The 26,308-nt window shown below is 40.1% G+C and overlaps 1 protein-coding gene across 11 annotated transcripts in view; it reads right to left on the minus strand.

The window, feature by feature from the left end:
* TRIM2 (tripartite motif containing 2) overlaps window positions 1-26,308 on the minus strand; it is a 124,450-nt gene that overhangs the window by 56,067 nt on the left and 42,075 nt on the right. For 2 of the 11 annotated variants that reach the window (XM_068137269.1, XM_068137264.1), the window contains exon 1: window positions 6,229-6,512. The exons of 6 other annotated variants lie outside the window; for them this stretch is intronic. The gene's annotated coding sequence lies outside the window, so the exon portion shown is untranslated. Of the gene's footprint in view, window positions 1-290; window positions 374-4,847; window positions 4,991-6,228; window positions 6,513-16,844; window positions 16,939-26,308 lie in introns of those variants that run through there. 3 more of the 11 variants (XM_068137266.1, XM_068137271.1, XM_068137268.1) reach the window with 3 other exon arrangements.

Consider the following 26,308-nt stretch of genomic DNA (forward strand, 5'->3'; position numbering starts at 1 on the left):
TGTTCTTTGTGTAGGGTCCAGCAAGCCTTTTGAGAACACTGTGAAGATCACACACTAACTCATATTATAGTATTGTCCAAGAGAATTGCTCAGAACAAAACCCAAAACCAACCAACCAAATAAAAAACAAACAAAGAAAAAGGATGATATGAAATTAGGCTGCATTTCTATATCATTTTTGGGCCATAGGTTTTCCCAACCACAACACAGTGCAATTACTTAAACTTGAAATACCAAATTAAATCTGCTTTCAAGATGACAACAAAAAAAAACCCTCTGCAGAATCTTACCTTGTGGGAATGAATTGCTGAATGTTTACATTTATGATTCCACCAATACAGGGATTAGAGAAGAGAAAGTGGTAAAAGGGGTATTTTGCGAATAGTATTTCCTCACTGGAAAACAAAACAAAACAAAAACTCTGCAAAGCCAGCAAACTATAGCAGTTTTTCCTCTTGAACTGTTTATGTATGCTTGTAAAAAGCTTGTTCCTCAGTCCTGAGTTTTCATTCCTGGAGATCCTTTTAGGTCCTGCGGAAGTTGTAAGCAGCCTAATTTACATTATTTACAATGTATAATGTACAGCTGTGCTCAGAAGAGAGTGACCTTGAAATACCTGACATCAATGAACCTGGTACCATTTGCTCATTTGTAAGTTGTGTTTCTCACAGAGCATGCAGGTTCTCTAATAATACAGATGACGGGCCAAATAAAACCATGGCATGCAAAAAGTTTCTCCAAGGACTACTATAGAGATTAATGTATTCAGAGGCACACACAAACATGTGCACTGCTCTTGTTCAGAACATTTCCAAGTTCAGAAAAACCTTTTAAGTGCTATCTGTTTTTTTTCATTTTTCTCTAAGCATATGGAGTGTCTTTGCCCAATATTCTTTGGAGGATTTTTTGCTCTGCACATGGTGCAGGAGCACCTTTGCACATGTATTTTTATAATAAAGTATCTCAGAAGGAACCAGCCACTGCTTTCACCTTGCTAAATCAACTCCTGAATGCTTCACAAAACACACAGGTAGATCCACACACCTTCAAGCTCACAAATAACCACGTTCTACTAAACTTTGACATAGGCAGAGGCAGACACAGTATAAAACTTTGCAGAGACTTGTACTTTTTCTTTAAGCCGTCACTCCACACATGACAATTTTTCAAAGAGCATGTTCAGTTAAGGGACATCTTCAAACTTACCATCCAACAATCACAACAAAAAAAACAACAACCAACAGAAAAAGAAGGAATTGTCACTCTGCATTGGCAGTATTGAAAGAAAAATAATCACCAAGCACAGAAGCTCATGGTAGCACAGAACAAATAGCTTTATATGAAAGAAGTATAGAAAGTCACCCAGAAATAAACTGATCATACGCATGTTTAGGCAGACTAATAACACTAAGACAAATAAATCCATACTGGATTAGGAACAGAGAGATTGCTGAACATTCATCTCATGTCTTTAAAACCTGATCAAAAGTCATAACATCTACTCCAATCTTCATGTTTCTTTCACAGAAAGTGTCCACCCTGATATAAAGACTGAAGATCACTACCCACTTAATTAATTGCTGCTAAAATACGTCCAAGACTGAAAATAATCAGAAGGTATTAAAGTAAGGAAGAATGAATAATATTTTCCACACAGAAGCAAAAATGTTGACCATAAGAGGGAGAGTTGTCCAGAGTTCTTCTAGAGGAACAATTGGGGCAAACATGAATACAAACATGAATTTAAAGAGTAATTTGTCTTCTAGCAGCTTTCATAGTCTTAAAGTTATGACAACCTAGACTTAATATCTAGCAGTAAAGCATCATAACCATTCCAGCAGCAGATTGTTGGTAACTATTGTAGCAGTCCAGCTATACAGGATATATTTTGATGTTTGTGTTAACAGGATCACTATGTAATGTAATCAGTGTCAGAATACATGCTGTTAACATTTTTCACATGTCTATAATTAGTATCCTTAATTTAGCTGTGCCTCATTTAACCCTACTGCAACTAACTAATGGCAAGATGGGTGGAGCCAGACAACATCAACCTGACATACTATCTGTTCAGCACCTCAAAAACTATATTCCAATTATTATTTCAAACCATCCTTTTGAATGGGATTTGCTTTGAGTTACTGCCCTAAAGTCCAGCTGGCAAGTGGGAAGGCTGCCTGGTTGGCAGCAGACTTCTGAGCTGACTAGATCCTTGGCTGTCCCTACACAGTACATTAAAACGGTATGTTACATAATTTATTTCACTTTGTACTATTACAGTTACAAATTGTGATTCCTGTGATCAAACTAAATGACTGACTTCCAGCTAAATTCACCTTTTAAAATATAGACATTTCAAATATAAACATAACTAACCATGACATGCAATCCCAAGATACATCTACAGGTTCTGTGACAGAAAATGTCTGGAGAGTCTACAGTAGAAGAAAAAGACAAATGTCTTTAATATTACAATTTATGCAATACATACTTACTTATTTAAAGCTCAGAAATAAAACTTTATGCAAACAAAATGATTCAGTAAGTCTGGTATGAAATGCCATTTTCATCTCTCCATCGGTCAAACAGAGTTTTGTTCAGTAGGAAGTGGACTTTTTTTCCAGTTAATCAAAAATAAAGAGGAAGAGAAGGAAACCTTGCACATTTTGTCACAAAACAGGAATTCTTCCAAACTACATTTGCTAAGTGCAACCAAGCAGCTCTTTCAATTACAGAAACATGCCAATGCACACCTTAGAGCACACCAAGGGACTGCCTTCCATCTGTTCATGTCGCATAACAAGAGTAGGCCCAATCCTAATAGAAGCCACCACTGTCTCTTAAAAAGTAAACTATCAAAAAATGAAGGTACAGAGAGATTAAATCTATTTGTATGAGTGCTTTAGCACTTCCCCCTTCAATATTTGAGGAACATCCAAATAATGATTGTTTCCTATCCAAGATTTCTTTCTTTCAATACACATTTTCAGAGATATTTTTTTTTCTTTTAACAACTTGTGTCATGCATGTCACGTGGCTAGCTTTATTCCATCCCTCTTCCCCCATTTTTTTAACCCACAAACATCAGCAATAACAGCAACCACAACCTGCAGTCTTTGGAAATATTGCATCTAATTTTGGTTGAAGGTGTCAGCCAAGTGTAGGACCTGCAATAGCGGATTTCTATCTGTCAGTCACTGAACTTCTCCAACATGATCCCTGAAAGCTGACTCAAAAAAGCAAGTTCCTATCTTACTCTGCAAAATGAGTATGGGCACAATTCCAGGAGAAAAATTTTAGGGATCAGAAAATAAAAAAGGTCAAAACATGCTTGTGCTGGCATTTTTAGCACATTTGTAGACTCTTTGGAACTAATGACTCCTCATAATACAGAATATTGCACTGTCCTTAAAACAACTATTTAGATTGGAAGAGCTATTCTCTCCTAGAATGCAACTTATATTAAGGATCATTCTTTATAACTGAATTTTTTATTTGGAGTAATATATATGTTTGCAGCTGTGTATAAACAAATAGTTCAAACCAGTTAGTATCCTCAGGCACATTTAATTTTGATGAGACATATGCTTGCCAAGCTATCAAATCCAATTCTTTAACATTTGGCTCAAGGATTTATTCTAACCTACTATACTCTTTGCCTTTGTTTTTGTATATAGTTCATGTGTCTAGACACAATATTACATGTTTCTGCAAAACTGTGTATGTTCAATACTTTATACAGAAGATTAAATATCAGCTTCTCTACACTAAATCACAACACTTTGTTCTCTCCATTAGGACACCCAAAAGCTTTTCAGTTCATTTAATTCCTGAGTTTTCCTCAGAGGAATGGGAGCATCACTGTGTTTATATAGCTGTCCAAATCCTAATTTTATTATGAATTAATGACATTCCATTATCAGGCAAAGACAAGCCCAGCATGTTTTGATGACAGCTTTAAGCACCAATTATCTGGGATTTTCCAGTAAACAACCTGACCTTCAAGCTAAAAGTGAGATTCTGCATAGACTATTATCATGAGCTGGAGAACACCCCCATCAGTATTATTGTCTGGTGTAATTTTCCAAACACTGAGCATGCTGCTGGACTTAGCATAATTCAGACAGCGCTCTTGTATGCTGTCAAGCCATAGACACTGCATGCCTCAAATCTAGTCTCAAACCCAAGATTTTACTCATGTATGGAAAAGAACTTCAATGAAAAAGATGAACATTTCAGACCCTTTCAAAAAGTCATTAAATATACTTCTAATTTTTATCTTTAAAATCTGATGTGATGTATTTGCTGTCTCCTTTTACAAATTCTACAAAGACACCAGAAGATTTTTTCCAGTTGGCTGAAATAAATGTTTCCATTACTTTAATTTTCCCCTTTTCTCAGAAACTCTATAACAAAATCCTGACATTTTTTTCTGTCCTAAAAACCACTTCCTGTTTCTCTTTGGACCTGAAGCAGCAAGTGTTAGTGGTGCTCCTTGAAGCCACACAGTTCTGTTTAGCCTTCTCCATGTGGAAAGCCATGTGGTACTAAAGATGAATCAAAGCCATTCCTCACTAAAAACAATCAGTCTCAAGGATTGAAATGAGCCCTCAATGAAAAAAAATGCCAACCTGTTCTTTATAGCCAGACTGTGGGTACTTCAGGTCCAGATCAGACCAGGGAGTTTCTTCATGACTCAGGTTTGTCAAATGGTTTGACTTTGAGGGAACCCTGAGTTTATATCAAACAAATTTAGATAAAGGCCAAAGCACAAAAAACTTATTTCATTTTGTCATCAGCCAACAGAATGATTCCCACACAAAAACCACCTGGAGACAGGGACTAACCTTCTCTTTCTGATGGCTTTGTTTTCTAGCAGGACGATGCAGTCCCAAGACCAGGTATTGTAGCTTCCTGGTACCTTCTCTTTCTAAAACCACTCCAGACTTTAGATATCATGAGTCCATCTTCCAGGAGCATATGGGACTAGCTTTAAAATAAACACATTTACACAGATTTAAAAAACCCAAACCTTTTAAAATGTTCTGCAAACGCTACAGTTTATATTCCCAAGTTTATGCCAAATGCTCATGTTGTCTAGGAGCTCTCATTAGTATTGCTAGTCAAGTGAATTTCAGTTCTCACACAAGCAAGAAGACAAAAAACTTTTGATGACTAGATCACAATAGTTGGCCACAGAACTGTTATCCAGGTAATAAATCCATTGTCCTTGAGGACAAAAAAAATCCAATGCTGGAACAGAAAGCAAGTTTTCCTATGCCACATCCTCATCTAAGAAATATTTATTTAGTCATTGCACATTCACCACAATTCTCTTATTAGTTCCTATATGAATTAATATATAATTCTTTTGACCTAATGAATGTTTGACTTCAGGGCAATTTCAGTCATATTCTTGGTATATTACCTGGTATATTATCATTATATTCCCTTGTTTTACTTAAAACTATTACTCTACCTGACAGTATGCCTAGACTGCATTTTGAAAAACAGAAATAAACTGAAAGGGGGTAAAAAAAGCCAACATATGTAAGTAACCTAGAAAGAGCGACACACAAAGTAATGGCTGAAGTTACTCTTCAAAACAGCGCAACAGCAGAATAAGGCATCTTCAATGCCAACTGCCAAATGCAAAAAAAAATGAACTCCTGTAAAAAGTAAAATTCTCCTAATTGAACTTCGGCACTGTCCTCTTAGATTTACAGAGATGTTATTTTGCTTTGAATAAACGTGACTATTTCTTTCCTAGGCAAACTCCTTGGCTCCGTTTCAATTATTTCTTTTAAATATTAAAGAGCAGGAAACATTTGTTTTGCCTTGTCACATCCTGTCCTGTTTACACAGCATCACACAATCCTCCTTTGATACGCCAGCTCTTACGGCAAGCACGACACATCAACACATTTGCTTTTGTCTTTTATCAACTACAAACGAATTGCTGCACAAACGCTGAGAAGGTTTAAAGGTTTCGACAGCCATCCAAAGTCGAGCTAGCGTGACTGTCAAAGAAAAGTAGTGTCAAACTGCTCGGCTTCCCCTCTACCGCCCTGACTTAAAGAAGAGAAAGAAAGACAAAAGCAATTCACCCCGTTATGCAGCAGCTCCTAGAAGGAGCTTACTGGCCGCAGAACTGCCGCTCCCACACAGAACTCGAAAGCAGAGAACGCAGACGGACAGTTTAGAGACGAGCGTTAAAGGGTAACTTACATTATTTAGAAAAAGAGTGGGGAAGGACTGCTGCCGTGTTTCTTCGTTACTGTACACTGCTGTTGGCAGAGCAGACAACCAGAAAAAGTTCACCTAAAGAAATCTCTCCTTTTAATTCTCTCTCCCAGTTCATTTACTCTGGAGTCTCTTGGCCTGAAAAGATCCAACAGTCAAAAGTTTATCCCCTTGTATTTCCGAATGATATGGCTGACTCTCCTTGGACACATACCAATGATGCAGTAAAAATAGACAAAAGGAGGGGGGAGGGAAGAAGCAATCTAGCTTGAGCCTGAATCTTCTTAACTCAGTGTTTTCAGCAAAAGCTGCTCTTATGTCAGAAGCTCCTATCCCTATACTAACTTCGGAGCACGGAAGCACGGAACCAGCATCCATCTGGTTTTCATAAACTGCAAATTACTGGCAAGCCAGGGAATGTACATAGTCCTGTTTCAGCAGAACTCCCCAAGCATCAGCCTCAGAAGTAACCTGAGGTACAAAGGCTTTGAAAATAAACAACCAGCCCCATGCCGGGATGTTCTCCCTCCAGCGGATGACTGACTGCCTCCCCAGGCAGCCCCCAGGCAGCCCCCAGGCAGCCCCCAGCAACCCAGAGAACCACAGAGCACTGAGGAAGGTGGCGGCCGGCCCCCAGCCCCCACGCCGGTGAACACAAACGAAGCGTGCAGCCTTTCCAGCACAAACAGCCTCTCTGCATGGGGCGGGGGAGGGGAACGCGGCGCGATGCTTGAAATAGTTCAACAGTTCAGCGAGTCGTTTAGAACAACCTGGGGTTGTAAACAGGGAAGAGAATGCTGATCCATCTATATCCTTCTTTAAATGCTTCCAGGTGGGAAGCGAATCTGTATTATTTTACTCTGACAAGGCAGCTCTCCGAGTAGTGGTTAGGGATCTGGCAGAGAACCTTCGCGGTGATCCAATCTATTAACTACAAGAACGGACATTCTACTAAAAGTATCACCAGCAACATTTCGAAAAGCATCCTGTGAAAGTCCCTGACTTGAAGATCCTAAATGATTCAGTCCCTGGTTTCAGCGATTTAAAGGTCTACTGCCCTGATTAAATTCTGCTACCAGAGGCTTGAGGGGTCACCTCTATTTTTTGATACCTCAAGGATTTTGAGACAGTACTGAAGAGCATTTTTTTCCCAGTAAAAGATTGGGAAACCAGTTTTATGGTGAATAAGAAAAGTGTTGCCACTTTGTAAAAAAAACCGATGTAATACCCACACATTGTTTTCCTTCAAAATGTCGAGTTATTGTCTTCAGATTTGTCAGAGAACTTTTGCAAGTTTTCAACTGGGAATTCTCTTAGTGTGAGTTGAAGAGTGCGAATCTCTTACTGAAGCATAAGTGAATCAGTACAGCGAATCACTAAGGAAATAAAAAGACCATTGTAAACATTCTGCTTTGAAGTCTTGAGCCTTGTCACTTGCTCAGTTTTTCATCTTTGCTCAACTGTGCTGACTGCCTATTCATCTTGTACCTGGATCCCTGGATTCAGGATTGATATGGCTGGACTGTTCATGTGAAAAACTGCTGGATTATTTAATTTTTTAAAAAAAAAGAAATAAAATTAAAGACTCAAATTGGTAGTAGCAAACAAGAAAATTACTACTTCATTTTCTTTGCACGTACTTCTGCCTGTGCTGTCACAACTCCTTCCAGTAGTTGTATAACCCATTGAATAACCTCAGTCACATCAGGTAGAATGCTAGAGATCTCAAAGGTATTATATTCCCTCAGCTTTTGGAAAAACAGGCAGCCCTACAGATGAGGTGAAATACAATGCAGTGATGTGTAGAAGGCTGCACATGAGCTTAGTTTTATTATTAGGCACCAGAGCACACAAAGAAGAGGTACGTGAGAACAGATTTCATGTGCCCTGCTGCTCAGCTGCTATCACAGTTGCATGTTTTTGGTCTGCATTCAAATACCTTTTCTGTTTTGTTCTCCCATCAAGGTAGCAAGCAGTGAAATTCTTGAAATGCATAGACAACAGTTGAAGCAAGTAATATTTTTTTTGTAAACAAGGTTTGCAACAGTTGATTTATTCTTTTCCCACTCTGTAAACAAGTGGGGTGAACCAATTACATCTTATATATTTTTAAACCTCATTGTATGTTCACCGAAGTTAAGGGGAAAGCGCCCCTCTTCAGCCAGTGATGGTCAGGATGTGATGCACAGTAGGTGGCAGAATATACATCCCTTTTGGCCTAGATTCTCCTCATCTACTCTAGTGTTGTATTGAGATTGATGAATTTCAAAGGTACAGATGAAAGCTACCTGTTTTCCAACCTGTTCTGTTGTAGTTTAGATACTGAGAAAGTGACAGGTTAAAGGTCTAGTTTTGGTGGAGGATGCATCTTGCCCTTTAACTTGAAATTGTAAACTTGCATAAATGACAGAAGCTCAGGATGGCAGATCAAAAAGATAGGTATGCATCACAGCTATACATTCACCTTTCATTTCAGCAGTAGACTATATGGTGTAGGATTTATGCAGATGCCTAGTTGGTTATAGTTTTATGTTCTAGATGAATCTCATGCAAAGTAGCTGGGAGGCTTTGTACAGACTGAAAAACCACAAGTCTGATAAACTGAGAAAAAACTTACCCTTGGAGGAGCATTTCAAGGTGAAGCTTCAGTACACTTGTTACAGTTTGAAAGGGGAACTTTAGCCTTGTCCCTGACTGCAAAGACTGAAAATAAATTACCATTGGATGTAAAAGAAACTAATGACAAAGTTTATGTAATTCATTGGATTGCTCATGGGCATATAGAGCAGGGGCATAAACAGTTGTTTCTCTTTTCTTCTCCTGTCGCTTTTGCTTGCAACTTTCCGCTCTCTCTCTCCATGGCCATGGTCTCCAGGGGTATCTCTGTTTTGACTACTGTGTGAGGTAAGGGGAATGAGGGAGTGGAGAGTGGGGGAGGAGGTGAATGGGTCCCTTGGATTTGTCCGGGGGTGTCTAAGGAGTTTCTGTGCCATTTATACATTGTAAATATATATGTAGTACATATATTGTATATTTTGTACATATTCAGTACATTTCATATTTCCAGACTGTAGTTTGCTTGTAAATATAGCTTCATTTGCGTCCATCCCAAACTGAGCTACTCTGGCAGTTTTCATTTCGGGGGTAGTTTTCTCCAAATTAGTTGGGAGGTAATTTCAACCCACCACAATTCTTACTATTGATGAAATAAAATAGTGTAGATTTTGGCCCTGACAATAACCCATTTTTTAAAGATTATTTAGCTGTGATATTATAAATAATTTTACCATCACCATTTTAAATCCACTACACAGAATACCATGGCTCTGGGTACAAATGCTAAGCTTGTATTCAGTTGGTCTGGCCTTGCTACCCAGTTTAATTTAGTAGTCAGTGTCTTGAATTTGGCAAAACCCTGTCCTCCTCTAGAGAAAGGCTCACAATTCTCAGCTGCTCTGGAGATAATATAGCATGTTAGTCCTTTGCAGCCTTCTTTGCAGCCTGTTTCTACCCTTAGATGAGGACTGGATTGCTTCAGTGCTGGTCCAACCCTTAAATGTATCTCTTCCACAGAAAGAAAATACACATCTGAGACAAAAACTTAATGCCTTATAACATCAATGTCATCACTGGAAAAGCCTCATCACTGCTGGTGTTTCCACTGTAGTCTGCAGTATCCCTTGACTCCATAAAAGGGAGAATAAGCAAATAAGCATAGCACTAAGTCACTTTTCCCCATCAACTCTCACTATCATCTGTGACTGCAGGGATCTGTGCTTGCCTGGGGCACATGATCTCAGTGACAGACATGAAGCCTTTTTCCTTCTAAGTGAACTGGAATAATGGTCCCTGTTTCTCACCCTGAATCCCAGAGTACAGGAGTTAATGGCTAGATTCTTCAAGTAACAAACCAGAAAACAGCATACAATGCCTATGTCCCAGTGGTTTTCATTGGGGAAGGTCACATACTGGAACTGCTTTTATATTTCTTGGCTTGGTCTTTCTCTGACCTTGCCTGCAGCTATCCATTCTCACATGATACAAAGGGCTAGTGTGTGCCTGGTTTACCCTGGACCTGTCCTACTTTCCTGCCTTCAACTACAATGAGAAAGAGGAAAAAGAAGGTATGTTGAGACATTGCACTGGAGAACTTGAGACTGTAGGGGAGAAGAATCAGCCCCTTGTTTCTCAGACTGCAAACACTAGGCTGTAGTGAGGAAGACTGAGAGTAGAGGCAGAATATTGCAAAGAACAACAATCTCTGGGGAAGTTTTCAAGGACTGGCATGGCAGGGAGAATAAGCATCTTAAATGATACAGAGCACAGAGGTTCAAGAGGATGGGATCTGGGAGATCTACTAGCTCTAGGGTGGAAGGAGAGGCATTGTGGCAGAAAGATTAAGATGATGTGAACTATGGGGTTGGAGCAGAGGGGCATGGACCACAGGGAGGAGCTAGATGCTTTACACTGGCATGAACTAGAGACTGAGTCTTAAGGATGAGTGGCATCAGAATAGGAGACACTGAAAAACAGAATAAAAGGCTGAGATGCTTAAGGCTGTGCAGGGCTTTGGGGCAGGTGGGGAGAAGATAGCTCTACTGAGAACTTACATACCTGCAGACATATATAAGAATGGTCTTTACCCACATGACCACCTCTTCCCACTCCTGCATCCTTTTTTTTTTGCAGAGCCACAGTAGCCCTGGTGTAATTGAGTGTGACAGCAGAACATTTTCCATAGCCACTGTGAACTAAGGAAATGTTCTGATGTAACTCTAGGTCCCAAAGCGTAAATGAGTGTCAAGTATAGATTTTAAGGTGATAGACAAGAGTGGATATCAGAAGAAAATGATAGGGAAAATGAAGAGAAGGAGGCATATCTCTTTAGACAGATAGCTGTATGAAGGCAATGTCTGAAAACTGTAATGTGCTGAAAGTTCAGCCACTGCCATGCTGGAGTTAAGATTAACCTCATCAAACGCCTATCAGCTTGCTCTTACACCTTTAAAAACTAATTGGAAAGATGGCCAAAGATATAACTCTAAAGTTAAGCATCCCAATTAGAAGCAGAAAATTAAACACAAATATGAGAAAAGACTGTAATTCTCACAGTCCCAAGTAACCAGCCCCCCTGTTGTCATTAGCAGGAGTTTTCCCACAGTAAGACCTGCAGAATTCCATGCTAGGATATTACTATAATGAGCAAAAAAATCTGACAGTCAGGGTACATTATGAGGTTATACTTGGGAGCACTAGGTGAAGTGCCAACTGAAGATGCTGTGTAAGGAGAGAGAGATGAGTAACAAAGGGAGCCCCAGTATGATTTGACTTCATGAGGGAAACTGCAGTGCAGTCCTTGAGTCTTAACAGGGACTACGGTTCTCAGTTTCACATGCTGTGAACCAGCAGCGATAAGAGGGAAAGGCCAATGACCATCACACTAATTTTTTCAGACAGCACCAACCAGGACAGAACACAGCAAGCTACCCACTCAATTAGGGACATTTTATACTACGAGTTTAAAATGATGCTTTCTTAGACCTTTGGCTCAGCTACACAGGCAAAAAGGAAGGAAACAGAAATATTTAAAAGCTCCTTTGTGGATAAAGGAGCAGTGGCATTTATAATATATCCTGCCTACCTGAGCACACACTGGGATACAATTTGATTTCTAGGCCTGAGAGAGGTAAGCTAGAGAGGAATCTGAGTGGGCCATCTGGAGGCTGCAGTTAATTTTATACAAGCTTGTATATACCCTACAAGAAGGTAGTTTGCAAGGCTGTGCATTTTATACACTATCAAAGCAAAGTAGCAATGCAGAGAGCCTGTTCTGTAAGCTAGTGATTCCCATAAGAAGAAAGCTCAGGACTTGACTGTGGAGTAACAAGGGAACATCTTCCTAGTATAGGAACAGCACAGCCAGTACGGATATGCCATTGATGCTTGCTTCTTTCAGCATTGCTGGCCAGTTGGAAGACTGGGCATGTTAAACAGGAGGGAGAAAATTCAAAGAGACTAGTGGACTCTGGTAGATACAGATTTAAGGCAGCACAGACCTAAAGACAACTTAACTATTACAATTCACTATGCCCCAGGCGAGGAAGGTAGGAAGCAATTCCTTTTCTTTCCATCCTTACCTGTGTTTTGTATGATATTTCAGACAGGCTGCTCTACAGAACTGTCCCTGTGGCAAATTCCTCTTCAGAGAATAGAATAGAATAGACAAGACCAGACCAGACCAGACCAGACCAGGTTGGAAAAGATCTTTGAGATCATCGAGTCCAACATATTGTCCAACACCATCTAATCAACTAAACCAAGGCACCAAGCACCCCATCCAGTCTCTTCCTAAACACCTCCAGTGATGGTGACTCCACCACCTCCCCGGGCAGCCCATTCCAATGGCAAATCACTCTTTCTATGAAGAACTTCTTCCTAACGTCCAGCCTAAACCTCCCCTGGTGCAGCTTGAGACTGCGTAACTTCCCCTATTCTTCTGTGGTAAATTCTGCACATATAAGCTGCCTTGCAATCCTTTTCTTTCCTAAATGCAGTGCTTTCTCTAGGTAACATCAACAAAATAAAATGCACACTTTAAAAGGAGACCCTCTGCTCTTAGTGTATGAGTGAGATTTGAGTACTACAACACTGCTGCTTTTTGTATTTTAATAGCAAACGCTGCATTCTTAACATTTTTCATTTTTTAAAACCAAACACTATCTTCTACTTTAGTAGCAACACCCTTTACCTGGAAAAGGATTTCAAACCTAGGAAAATGAACCTGGGGGAAAAAACCCAACCAACCAAAATAAAACCAAACCCCAACACAATGAAAGATTTGAAAAGCTTTCATAGACATGGGTGAAAGCTGAGGATATCAGCATGGAGGATATTAGCCAGAAAGTTCACATTTAAGATAGAGGACAACTTATCCAAAGAGGCTGAGGAGGGGTTGTTTGCAAATCTCAGCCACTGTCCCTATGGAGACCTGAGCGTTGATGATTGATTTTACAACAAAGTCTGTCCAAACTTGACAGGAGGCTGCCACTGCTTCTTTCAGGCCCTCAGACTTTTTACTGTTATCTGGTGGTTCAGTTTTCTGGTCAGACTCAAACAGCTGATGAGAACAGGGCACATGTGGTACTTCATTCACAGGTTGCCTCTCATCACAACCTTAATTGATATATGTCAAGAATATAAGACACATCAGCAGAGCACCTGCTAATAAACTGAAACCCTGAGATGAAAAGCACCCTTAAAGCTTCCTGCTTTCACTAAGAATTCAAATGCTGAGATTATCATGAATTACACCTCTGGTAACTCAAAACTCTTATTAATCTAGAGAGCTGTTCTTTCCCAAGAAATTGTTCAGTGCTAGGACATGAAGGGAAAAGAAGGGAAATCTAGTAGATCAGATTAATTTGTAATCTGGTAACCATAAGTATATTTGATCATGGTAAAAGGTGATGGTTTAAATCAGCATTGCTAGGAGTAAGGAGCAGAAGCTCAGGTCAGGTAATAGTCAGAGAACAGAAATTGTTTGTAAAAGCAAAGGCCTCTTTTGCCAAGGGCCTTTCAGTTGGATTAAACCTTTGCCTTTGGCATTGCTACAACTGCCTTGAAGTGGGGCTGCTGTGTGCAGGAGCAGTGCCAAGGGCTGCACTAGCATTGCTGTGATGCTGCCTGCCCCAGAGCAGGATGTGGCCCGCTGGGCACAGCATGGCGCTGAGCCTGGCTGCTGGGCAGGGCGCTCAGCAGCCGTGGGGATGCCCCTTGCCATCTCCAACTGAGCCACTTGATCTAGCTGGAGGTGTCCTTGCTGACTGCAGGGGGGTTGGACAAGATGACCTTGGAGAGTCCGTTCCAACCTGCTGCACTCTGTGATGCTGTGAAATGAATACCTTCCACTATTTGCTGAATAGCTGAACAATAGCTATATTGCAAGTGTGCCTGCAGCAGAAGACTCACACACAGGAAAATGCTGGCAAGGGATACCACAATCAACATAGAATGTACCTACAGAGCCAGGCTAAGAAAATTAATTGCAGTAAAAACATGGCCCTGGGAAGCTGATCTTAGTTCTATTTCCGTCTTCTTGCAGATTTAATTTCCCTCTTGTGTAGATTGCAGATGATATGCTTATCTGCTTCCGAGGCTATCTGAAAACTCAGTTAATGAATATTAGTAAAAAAGTTTTGTTTTCACAAACTACATACCACCTTGGAATCAGAAAGTTCAATTGCAGCATATGCAGTTCAGAGTAGTCAGGGTTTTTTGATGAAGAATGTTGATTCACCCTGTTTTAGCAAGGCCAGTGAATACATCATGAACATTATCTCTGTGAGGAAGACAAATCAATTTTAATCTTCTGCCTGTTTACCCTGATGTAAATCAAATGGGTACAGTTCGTCCCTACAGAGCAAGCCATGTTGTGTTGAGCTGGTGATGCACAAGAGTTCTTTCTTTAGTCAAAAGAGAGACAATGTGGTAAGCATATTGATTATTCTCAACCATGTACGGAGAGCACAGCAAGACCTCTGAGCCGTGTATTAATGCCTGATGTGCATCTCATGGATTTCATTGTTACTTAAGTAATGAGATTCTGCTTTCTTAATCTATAGGCAAAAACCAATTTCATTTTCATTTTTACTAATCAAGGCTTAGTATCTATCTGCTGCTTAGAGAGAGTGTCAGCAAACCCCTGGCTTGTGTTCACAGCCTGGCACAGAAGCAGCTTATTGCTGTAATTAGCTTTAGTTCATACACTACCATGCAAGCTATTGATGTGGAGGAGGCTCAGTCTCTGAGCTGAACAACTCTGAGCATCAAGACCCAGCTAGTTAAAATGTACTAAGTACAATAGATGCCCATAATTTTACCAGTTTAATTTGAAAGTTTCTGTCTGTCTAACTTAGCCACTGTCTCCCACAGATAATACTGCTTGATTTGCCCTCTACAATTCAAGACTCATTGAATGATGCAGCTCTTAAAAGCATTAAAGATGAATAGGAGGGTTGAGCCAAAGGTCTTCAGACTGCATCAGAGCTGTCTGCAGAATCACAGAAGCTGTGCACAGCCCTAAAACACAATCAGCATGACAGAGATGAAGGTACAGGCCACAAGGCTATCCCCTGTTGGGTGCATCCATAGTGGGGCAAGTCAGTAGGGCAAGTGAGGCCGGCAGGCCTCACTTCAGATTTGCTTTAATTTTTTTTTGGCATGGCTCAAAGTTAACAAAGGCCTGATTGAAGCTCAGAACTAAGGTTATTACTGTCATTTTTTATTTTTTTAAAGAGACTTAATGAACAATGTTATTGACAATGACAGCTTCTTTCCCTCCTGCCTAGGTATCCTGAACTTAAAGCCTGAGAAGAATTTTCTGGAGATCCTGGCAACTTTTGGTTCAGGACATTGCCAAAGTAGTAGTACCCTGGAGAAAGGACCATCCTGGCAATATCAAAGTGCTGTCATAGTACCATATGGATGTTTCCATCCACATCAGAAGTAGTAAGAACTAAAGATATAGCCTACTCTGAGGCTTCCCAACAAGTTTTGAGCTCAGAGCAGACAAATCCTGAGGTATTTCTCTTAGCCAATCTGAACCCTATGAGGTGCACAGTCTTCCCTAGAAATTATTATTTGCATTGTCTGATAGGATTTTGTAAACTAAATTAAAGGAAGAAAAAGAAATAATATATAGTTCAGTGATCCGAGTAATAGACTTTGGAATGCTGACACTTTGTTCTGTGGTCATGGCAAAGTCACTTAATCTGTTTCTTTATAACATGAGATCTGTAGATGAGCTCCTCAGCTGTCACGTGAAATCGAGACAGACCTGCAAAAACTTCAGGAGTAGAGTGTTTTTTGAGATTCTGCATGGTGGCCGGCTCTGACAGAGACTGCTGGTGTAAAGGGGAAAAGAGAAAGTGCCAAAAGCCCATCAATACCTGCAGTGCAGGATTGAGTTGAAGAATACTGTTGAAACATGAAATATTTTATTTAAAATTCTGACCATTAGAAAAGGCATACCAAAGATGCAAAAAGTCAAGCTCATTCAATCTCTGCAGTTCTATGGAGCTGTAGACATTACCTTCTAGTAGGCAGCAAAGAGAATTGAAATCTCTAAAACATGACATTGTTTTTTGTAGTGCTAGGCATATATCTTAGAATATGACAGCATCTATTAGCATTTTTGGGAACATGCATTTCTAGCCCTTTCACACTTTTATGAACAAGCTACTTATGCCCCTGCAAAAGCTGCTGCTGTTTGAATCACAGCTGGATGATAAAATACTGGAAATGCTACTAAAAATAAGAACTAGATGCAGATTAATTGGAGTCACATAAAAATTAACCTGGCAAGTTTAAATGGGTTGTGTCCCTATTAACTTTTTCCCTCTTGCCTCCCAGGAAGGTCTCCTTTGAGATTGAAATAGTGTAGTCCTTGTAGTCATGACGCTGCATACAAAGTAGCTGCTCTTTTACTTCAGACAGAGGAAAATACTTTAATAGCTGCCTCTGAATGACAGCGCCTACCTGCCCTGCTAAAACATGCCCTTAGTCTTAGGAGAAAAGCCACAATGAGACAGAAGGCTACTTACTAGTGTTCCATAGAGTCCACGCAGAAGTATCAGAGACTGAACTGGACTGTGCCTCTGAATGGAAGATGTAGCTCCCTGCCGCATTCAGACAGTTGGCCCCATTATGGCCATCAGGCTGCTGAGTTAAAGGGTGGCCTTGCACAAACATAAACAGCTTGTCAGCACCAGCCAAAGAGGCGGGCCTGCCGCGCCAGCCATAATGTGAGCCAATGATTAGCTCCTTTGCACGCTGGGTGCTCAAGATATTCTATTTCATTCTTGAGCAGGGGAACAAGAGGGACTGAGTGGGAAGGGCTAGGGCTGCTGCTAGGCAGTAAAATGCTTAAGGCGGAAGGAAAAAAAAAAAAAACACAGCAGCAAGTCTCTTCAGGAAAAGCACATATTTACTGCACATTCGTATCTACTGCACCTTCATACAAACACATTTAGAAAGACACAGGCATTCCCACCACATTGTTCCTTTTAGGTCACTCAAACAAACAGCCTGTGAATTATGTTTAGCCCATATTCGCTGTAAAGAAGTTTCACTTGCAAAGTCTCTGATTTAATTTCTCTCCATCCTTTTTCTCATTCTCATCCTCCCTAACATTTTGTTTGCTGACACTGGGGTTTCTTGCTTCTCTGTCACAAATGTCTTATCCTGACCTTCTTGACCTGACCCCCTAACCTTCATTGATCCTTCTATAATTGCTACTCTTTGTCTCCATCTTAACTGCTTATTCTTTTGGACCTGATCTCCCCAAAAGAGCACAGGCACAACATAAGAACCTTAAGGTAAAGTTCTGTGAAACAACCAAGCTGATCTAAGAGCTTAATGCTGTCAAAAGTGGAGGTGTTGAGTCTCCTCTTTCTTCAGCATCACACCAGCATCACACCATGCCCCCATCTGTCCCCCTCTGTCAATTCAAGGAAGGGTAACGTAGCACAGAAGCAAATACTTCTGTCAGTTCAATGATCTTAACAAAGAGACAGAAGAGGAATCGCTGCATTGAGTGAGTACTCCTTGAAATTTAAGTTCCTTCTGATCTTGTCTCAGCCATCTATGATTCCACCCATCTCTCCAAGTTCCTCTCCCCTCAGTTGTTTTAATTGAATTGAATTTTTCCTAGTTCATTGAATACCCTGCTTACAGCTGCTGATCCCATTTCATTCCCGTGCTGCCCTACTTTCTTATGCCTCTAGTTCGGATCTGAGGCCTGTTTGCTACCAAAATCAGTCTCATCAAGTCTCTTACGATAACTCCCTGCCTAAATATCATGCTTTGCACTTCATCCTGAGCCTCTTTGACCTCTTTTCTGATTTGGAAGTAATTAAAACCCTCCTTAAAAACCATGCTATCTTTTTGGCTTTCACTGCATTTTCTCTGATGTTTCTGACTAATTCTTCTCTCAGCATCTACCACTTCATCACACTTCCAAGACACCCTACTTCTTGCTGTATTCTGTCCAGCTTTTACTATTTGCTTGTTGTGCAGGTTCCTGTACCACTTTTATGTCAATGACTTCTAAGCATGCATTGCTATTTTGCGTCTTTCTGCTCTTCTCTGTTCCCATATTTTACTCTTTCAGCATACTATATTAAAATCCTTGATAGCTCCTCATTTTAAGATCCTTTTCCGGTGGCAAATTAAGGCAGTCCAGCCACACTATATTCATTATTGTATAGTCTTGGCAGAAGTCATTTCGCTCCCCTTTTGCTTTGGTAAAGGAGCTAAGCCCCGTGCAGAAGCAGATGCTGAAGTTAGCACCTCATTCAGATGGGCAAGGCATATTGCAGCTCTCAGGCTTCTGCTGACAGGCTGCGTGTGAGTTCTGGCACATATCACTGCATCACAATGTGCTGGGGCCACATTTGCAAGTCTTTCTTCACAGTGAGACATACCGGGCATGTTCTTCAACAATATCTGAGATTCTGGTGCAATTGCATGGCTCCATCAGCCTGTACTTGTATCCAGATTTCCTGTTTAGTTATGTTATCCATATTAACATTATTTTACCACAGCTCTCTGCTTCTAATATTTTTAACATGTAAATCTCTGTTTAAATCCACTGTGTGATCACAGAATTTGGTTACTTTTAATTATTATCATCAATGAGCCTGGATCTTATTCCCAATCCACCTACATTGTTCTCTACAGAAAATTCAGCAACCAAGGTCATCTTTTGTTCCATACACTGGCCACATTGCCTACATTCCTATGAAAGCCATGCTTTCTTCTCCTGAGCTTCAAGGCCTTTTCAGAATTCTTTCTTATTGATCCACTCCCACAACTCTCTTTATCACAAGGCCTTTCTTTTCAGCCTTCTCTTTTCCTACAAAGCTCTCCTTTTTTACCTTGTCCCTGTATACAGAGAATCCCCTCCTTCACCAAATTATCTAGTCTTCTTTCTTTTCTACAATCCATGTGTCACAAAATATAAGAATATAGCCGAATGAGAGGAAGGACCAATAAATAGGTGACAAGACACTCCAGAAAGAGACGTATTTCATCTGCATATAAAAACAATATTTGCTAGAAATATATACTGTATGTTATGCACCTTACACACATTTTTTAATGGAAATGACTAGGCATCAAAATTTCCTGATGGATATGGATCGAGTGCCCAAACACAGTATATGCAATTGTGAAAAGACTGCTATGAAAAGACTGTTTGCAGATGCACAAGAGAAAGCAAGTTAGCTATTGCATCTCTGATTCCCATGGCAATGTATTTAAGATGCTAATTCAGTGTAGCCACAAATAAAGAAACAAAAGAGAGGGCAAGAATGAGCTGATTTAGTGGACAATGTTGAAAAGGCACACTTTAGACAAAGTGACTCTGAATATAACTTCTGTAACTCCACTCGTAGAATTATGCCAAGGACGAAGCTGCCTTTTTGTCCTTAAGCCTTGGTATGATGCAGGGAAATTGTTACCAGCACTGCCAACAGAACCAACCCCAGGTGCCAGCTAAGTGAGATGGCCAAGCTGATTTAACAACTCACTTTTACCAAAAGGGTCAATCCTTCATCATCATTCTCACCTACACAGGCGTGTCCCTCCCTTACACATGTTCCAGGAACAGTGTGAAAGCTCCCAAACCACATTTATCTTGCTGGATATGTTTTTCAGACAGGTTAATGATCTGACTCATCTCCCTTAAACAGGGCAAAAGCCAGCAGAGCAAAGCAGTAAACACATGCGGCTGAAAGGAGGAGGGGGAGAGATGGAGACCAGAACTTCTACATAAGAAGAGAGCTGTCATCCCCAGAAGCTAGTATCCATTCTAGTGTGAGATGTAAAACAATGAGCCCCCAAAGCAAGTCACTCAAATGCGAGGTCCCAAAAGCTCCTGTAACCTGATTGATTTCCAACAAGCACTAAAATGTTTTATTGAAAGCTATTTTCCAAAGGAAGGTGCAGCTTTAGTTTAATCAAATACAAGTTTCTGAAAACATAGTAATAATTTGATTTCCTATGGCGGGGGGGGGGGGGGGGGGGGGGGAGGGAAAGAAGAAAGATTCTGAAGAGGGGGAGGAGATGCATCTGAAAACAGAAAGCATTTGGGTTATAAATTGCCAGAGTGTAACTTTGTCTACTACCTAGCTTGCAGGCTCCATACAGTAACATTTTGAGTCTGTCCCCTTTCATACTACCATGCATGCATCTAGCTTCTACTACATATTATTTGTTTGGTAAAACCTTTTTTTTTTTTCCCTCCTTTTTGTGGCCTCAGCCTTGTTTCATTCTGTCCTGTCTTCTCAAAACACAAGCCCAGCTGGATACTATTTTGCCACTCCTCTGTTTCTCCTCTGGCAACTAACAAGAAACCTCAAGTTCCCTGAGGCTCAGCCTGACCAGTTCTTATCTATGCCTCTGCTGGGAGGAGACCTCTCCCGCTTCTCCAGCAGTAGCAGCAGATGCTGCAGAATGGAGTAGAGTGAGAAGATTTTTGTCGTGTTTTACTGGCCTGGTTTCAATTATAAAGTGGGTCACAAGTTACTCCCAGAAAGCACACAAGCTCAAGCAATTAAAGACTCTGGACAGTGACAAAAGAAGGGAAATTCTGTGGATGAATTGTTTAATTTTTCTTTTAAAAATAAAACAAATGGCAGAAATGTAAGGGGAAAAGATCATGTGCAGATGCAGCACACTAACATATGAGGCTCCAATCAATAGGAACTTGGGCTTAGTCCCAGCTCAAACCATGTGCATTTTGATCTTTGAGCTCTTGGATCATTTCCTAATTAGAGAGGCAGCGACACACTGTGGAACTATTTAACCCTTTGGTGGTGCCTTATTAGTTCTAGTAAATGCCATAAAAGAATCTGGGGATATGCCTAACCCCTGGAAGCCACATCTGACTACAGGAAACATCCCTGTGCTTGAAATGACTTAGTGAAACCACTGCTGTCAGCATCTCATTTCTTCATGGCTCTCTACATAGAAAAAAGTCAGGCATACTGCTGCTGAACCCAGAATCTGCCCCTCCTCATGGCTTGTCATGTCTCCTCCAACCTTATCAGTAATGCCACACCAAGGATCAGATCAAACGCAGATATCTGCTTGGAACTTAGTAGTGTAAATAATGCCACACTGCGCACACAGACTTGCTCCTCCACATCAGCAGGGAAGCAGCAGAATATTACAAAATAGTATCTGTAACCAGTACAAGCATTAAAAGCTGTGTGGAAAGAAACAAGGGTTATATCACTGATCTACATCAGCACCTGCTGATTTCACTGTCAGATCTAGACTGGGGATTTTACCTTTTCCCTCTGTAAAGAGGGAATATGTCATCTTACCTATTTCACAGAAGTACCTTGTGGATACATTTACAGTGATTTGAAGGTCTTAAGACATTTTTGACATACAAAGTGTTACTACTTTAAATAGTGATTTGAGAAGCACATACTTTGATAGCAAATAAACAAGATAATTACTTTGACAGGGTAAATTTTGTTTAAAATTTCCTGCCACCTCTAAGGTCACTCATTCCAAACCTAACAGAAGCACACTAATGAGAGGAGCCTCCAAAACCACATGCATAGTGGGGGTTGTGGAGCACAATAAACCTAAAAGTTTTAAATTCCATCTCTGCAAGTCTTCTATTTTCCTTGAGTCTTGTGTCCTGGTGAGCAGTGGTACACGGGCCTCAACTGCCACAGAGCTCAGAGGAGGCCCTTCAAGTTCAAATCGTTACTCTGCACATGCTGTTCATCTGCCATGGAGATGTGCTCTGCCTTACTTGCAGACAAAGGGCCACAACTTCCATCTTACCTGGCAGTCTGTCAGTTAGAGTTTTTGAACCTCATGGTTTGTCTAGACTGCACTGCGACAGCGGGGTACAAAGAAATATCAAAGCAAATTCTAAAATGGTTGTCTAGTATGTGTGCTGCTGAAGTACTAGAGAACTCAGTCAAGAAGCAAAGTAAATTAGTCTGTCTGAACACCATCCTAGTGTAACTGGGGTGAATTTTCATGCACTTCTAGTGGGACTTTCCAAACAGTGCTGAAACACCCCTTAGCTACAGTTAGCTTTAGAGTTCACAAATACTTTGGCTTTGGAGCAGACCTGCATTCAGAGTGTCAGGTATTTCCAAAAAGAGCCATTGACACTAGCAGCACATGTATCCACCCTAATTTCAAATTAAAAGATGACTCCTCTCCAAGGAATGCTTTTCTAGATAGCAGTATAAACATTTCCAGAAGGTCTTTGGAACAGACAAATTGGTATGAAAAAAATATGCTGTCTACCTTATCAGGCACAGTTTTTGCAATAAATCAAAATAAAGAATATTTTTGTGAAGACCTTGCTGTCAGAAAACAAATAGATATGACTAATTAGAAGGCTGCCCTGAAGTCAGCAGTGGCTCCTGCTCTCATTATAAACTTCATTAATCTTGGAACTCAGCAGTACATATCCCTTTGGCACAGAACCAAACCTCTGCATCAACAAGAGGGTAGAATGCTCAGAGGCCAGGAGGTACTTGCCCATCACAGGGAAAATGCTCAGATTAGCAATGCAGTGACCTTGATTCAAGCAAGCAGTTTAAGATGTGTCTTCCTTTGAAGCATATGAGAAGTCCTGCTGATTTCACTGTCATACCAGTGAGGTCAGCCATGGATTTATTCAGGGACTAAAAGGAATTAACTCCTTTCACACACAAACTTACCCTGAATAATGACCAGAGTGGTCTGCACCTCACAGTACAGATGTGACTTGGCCCTCCCCATTCCCAGTGTAGATCAGCAGTTTACTTCTCCTTGAATGAGACACTCATGCATTTTATGTCTTCTGCCTACTTGCTGAATCGAAGCGAGGGAAATAACAAGAAAAAATGGCATACCCAGCTTACTTTTACACTTCCATTCTACCTAGCAAGCCTAAGAAAATGTGCTAACTACCTAGCATGCAGAAACACTTAAATAATTTAAACATCTGAAATGGAACTGCAGAGGCATAACAAAAGTCAGAATCATTCCCTTGAGTGAACATATGCCTTTAAAAGATGGTGACGTGTATTTATAGAAGCCTGCAAGCAAACACAACAGTCCAAGTTTTTAGCATCCTCATATAACAGGTTAGTGAGAGGGAATTTTGATGAATTACAGGTGTTCTCAAGTCAGGTTCATGGTGATTACCCATTTCCCTATAAAATTTGGGCTACGCTGGTTCTTAAGCAAAGCTCTGTTACAGAGGTATTCTGAACAGTAGGAGAGGGAAAGACGACCTTAATATTAACAGATATTACAACCTTTAGCCTGATACAAGTAGCATATGTCTAAAGTTGTCATGTAATCAGAACTAAATCACCACCCAAGTCTGGATTTAATGATGCCATTTTATAGCAGCCTAAGAAAATTGAACTGAGGGTCAAAACAATCCCAGAGTAATTTTTCAATCACACATATAGGAACCTGGACAAAAATGGAGAACAGTCAATATCAGCAGACTGGGCATATAATGGTTCTTATGAAAGGCAAGACCAACAAACAAGTATAAACACAAAAGGCTCACTGCAGAATAAAAGGCACCAATACTATCACATATTTCTGTATGGTGTATAAAAAAGTTCAAACAAACATACTAAACTACTGCATGCTGAAACAATGAAACTCTGTTCAATATGCTCTCATTGATTTGAAAAGAAACATAATGCTAAAATGGTTCAGAAGTATGTATTTTGTTACAAGGTCTACATGTATTTAAAACAACTTCTCCATAAGAAAACAGCTGTATGAGATTGTTTATATAGCAACTGTAAATTGTGGGGGAAAATGTATGCAAGAATGTACTTGTAATCAATATGGAAATACATAGGACATGACAGAGAATTAAACATGACATCTAAGGTTTTATTCAATTGATCTAAAAATCAATTCAATTATATACTTTGTTTGCAGTCAAAAATGTCTAGATAGATTTCTTGCAAATGTTAACTAAGGGGAAGGTGGTTAATGTTTTGAAATATTACCTAACAACCAAAGAATTTTTAGGATATGGTAAATTCTACCTCAATCAAATAATTAACAATCTGTATGTAAAAGCAATATTAATGCAATCTAAATTAGTGAAGGTTTTCTGAACACATGCAGAACGAAATAAAATTGAAATGTCTATAACTTCAATTCAGTATTGCTATGACATTTTTACAGTAATTTGAAATCAGTTCCATCTGTCTTTTTGTTCAACTTTTTGAAAGGGTATTGAAAAAATACCCCAAAACTCTGCTTTCAGCATTCTTACTGCTCTAAAAGCAATGAATATGCTGCCTCATTTCTTAAGCAAGAACTCTCTGACTTCTGTTAAAAGTCACAGCTGCCTGACTGCAGCCCAGTGGTCTGCCAAGGCCCTTGTGTTGACCCTGTCTGTGACATGGATTAAATTATACATGGATTAAATTATCACTTGTACACTGTGATTCTGTCTGCATGCAAGGAATAAAATCTGTTGTAAGGCAATATTGCATAGTACTCAGTATCTGGATGAAAAGCAGACCCTGAAAATATCCGTGCATTTGCTTGTGCTTTTCTGTGTGCCTGTCAAGATCAGCAATGCGGCACATTTAAAGGAGGCTTCTTGCTTTAAAAGGATTGCTGTTTGCTCTTGGTTGCTTTCTGACTCAAGATAAAGAGATGGCACAGAAGGAGGCAATGATAATTACAATGAAATTGCTAAAATTAAGCAATTGCTTATTTAACATAGTTATTCTGAAGCTATCTTTCTTTGTCATTTTAAGGACCAGTTAGAGACTGCAAAAAGCACAAGTTAGCCATAGAGGAAGCTTATCTTGCAGTTAGTACCACTGGCATCCCTAGATATGACGATGCATAAACCAAAACACATAATTTTTCTCCTTTAGCTAACTTCAAACAATGATTACAAACAGAAGACAGCTAACATATAAAGAGATAAAAATAGAGACCTCATTCAGGTAGATATTTTGTACCAAGAAATAACCAAAAAAAAAAAGAGATAAAAGTACCCTGTGATCTCCTCTAGAGACACCAGTACTGCAATCAAATTTACATAAAGGGTTGCACCAGAGACAGCCTTAAGTATAAACCTTGCAGTAGAGGGAGATATTAAACAAGACACATCAAACCCAATTCAACAAAAGGGGATAGAATAAATTCACAAGGCCTTGAAAGGAACTCTCTGGTATGAGGAGAAGTAATCCCATGGGCAGCTCTCTCAGAAGACACTGCTTTTACATATTGCCCTACAAAACCTCCCCAACATGAAATACTGCTCTTCTTATTGCATACTGTACTATTTCTTCACTGTCAGGGCTGTTGCTCCTCTATTTACAGCTGTATTAGCCAGCTTAAGACCTCAAGTCAAGAAATGGGCTTTGCCAGTAATAGTAGAAGGTCTTGGTCCAGACAGAGCCAGTGGGATCTGTTCAGTGAATGAAGCCAACAGAATGGAAAAAAGAGACTCCTCTGTCACTGTATTTCTCCAAGTTGGCTCTCAGTGTGGTCATACTTTGTCAATAGCAAATAAAATGGTGAACCATTGTTTGTAGCAACAATTAAGCCGTTCATTGTGCCTTTTGGAAAATGATGGATGGAGTTTCTTGTACCATCCACACCACAGCTGTGCTCTTTATCAATTCCTCCCTCATGAAAGTTGTGCTATTTGAGCATCTCTTCTGAATCAGTAGATAAACAAACCACTATGGACTTCTTTGTACATATATTCATACCCACTGAGACACAGCCCTGTAATGAGACAGCAATCCACTGACCTAGAGAATCACACTCTCAGTGTGATAGGCAGCCCTGCACCTACTTTTAAATTCCATACCTGATTAAATATATCAGTTGAAGGGCTCTCTTGAGCTCCCTTCATAAACACCTTTATTTAGATAGTTCAACAGAAGCACAAAAGATGACGTGGTTATCTTGTGCCACTGTTGCCCAGTGACAAATGAAGGGGAAGTATATCTACAGGAAAATGTTTTCCAGATAATAG

This window comes from Melanerpes formicivorus, unplaced genomic scaffold, assembly GCF_026170545.1.
Source record: "Melanerpes formicivorus ecotype bairdi unplaced genomic scaffold, bMelFor1.0.p_v2 SCAF_4, whole genome shotgun sequence".
NCBI lineage: Eukaryota > Metazoa > Chordata > Aves > Piciformes > Picidae > Melanerpes > Melanerpes formicivorus.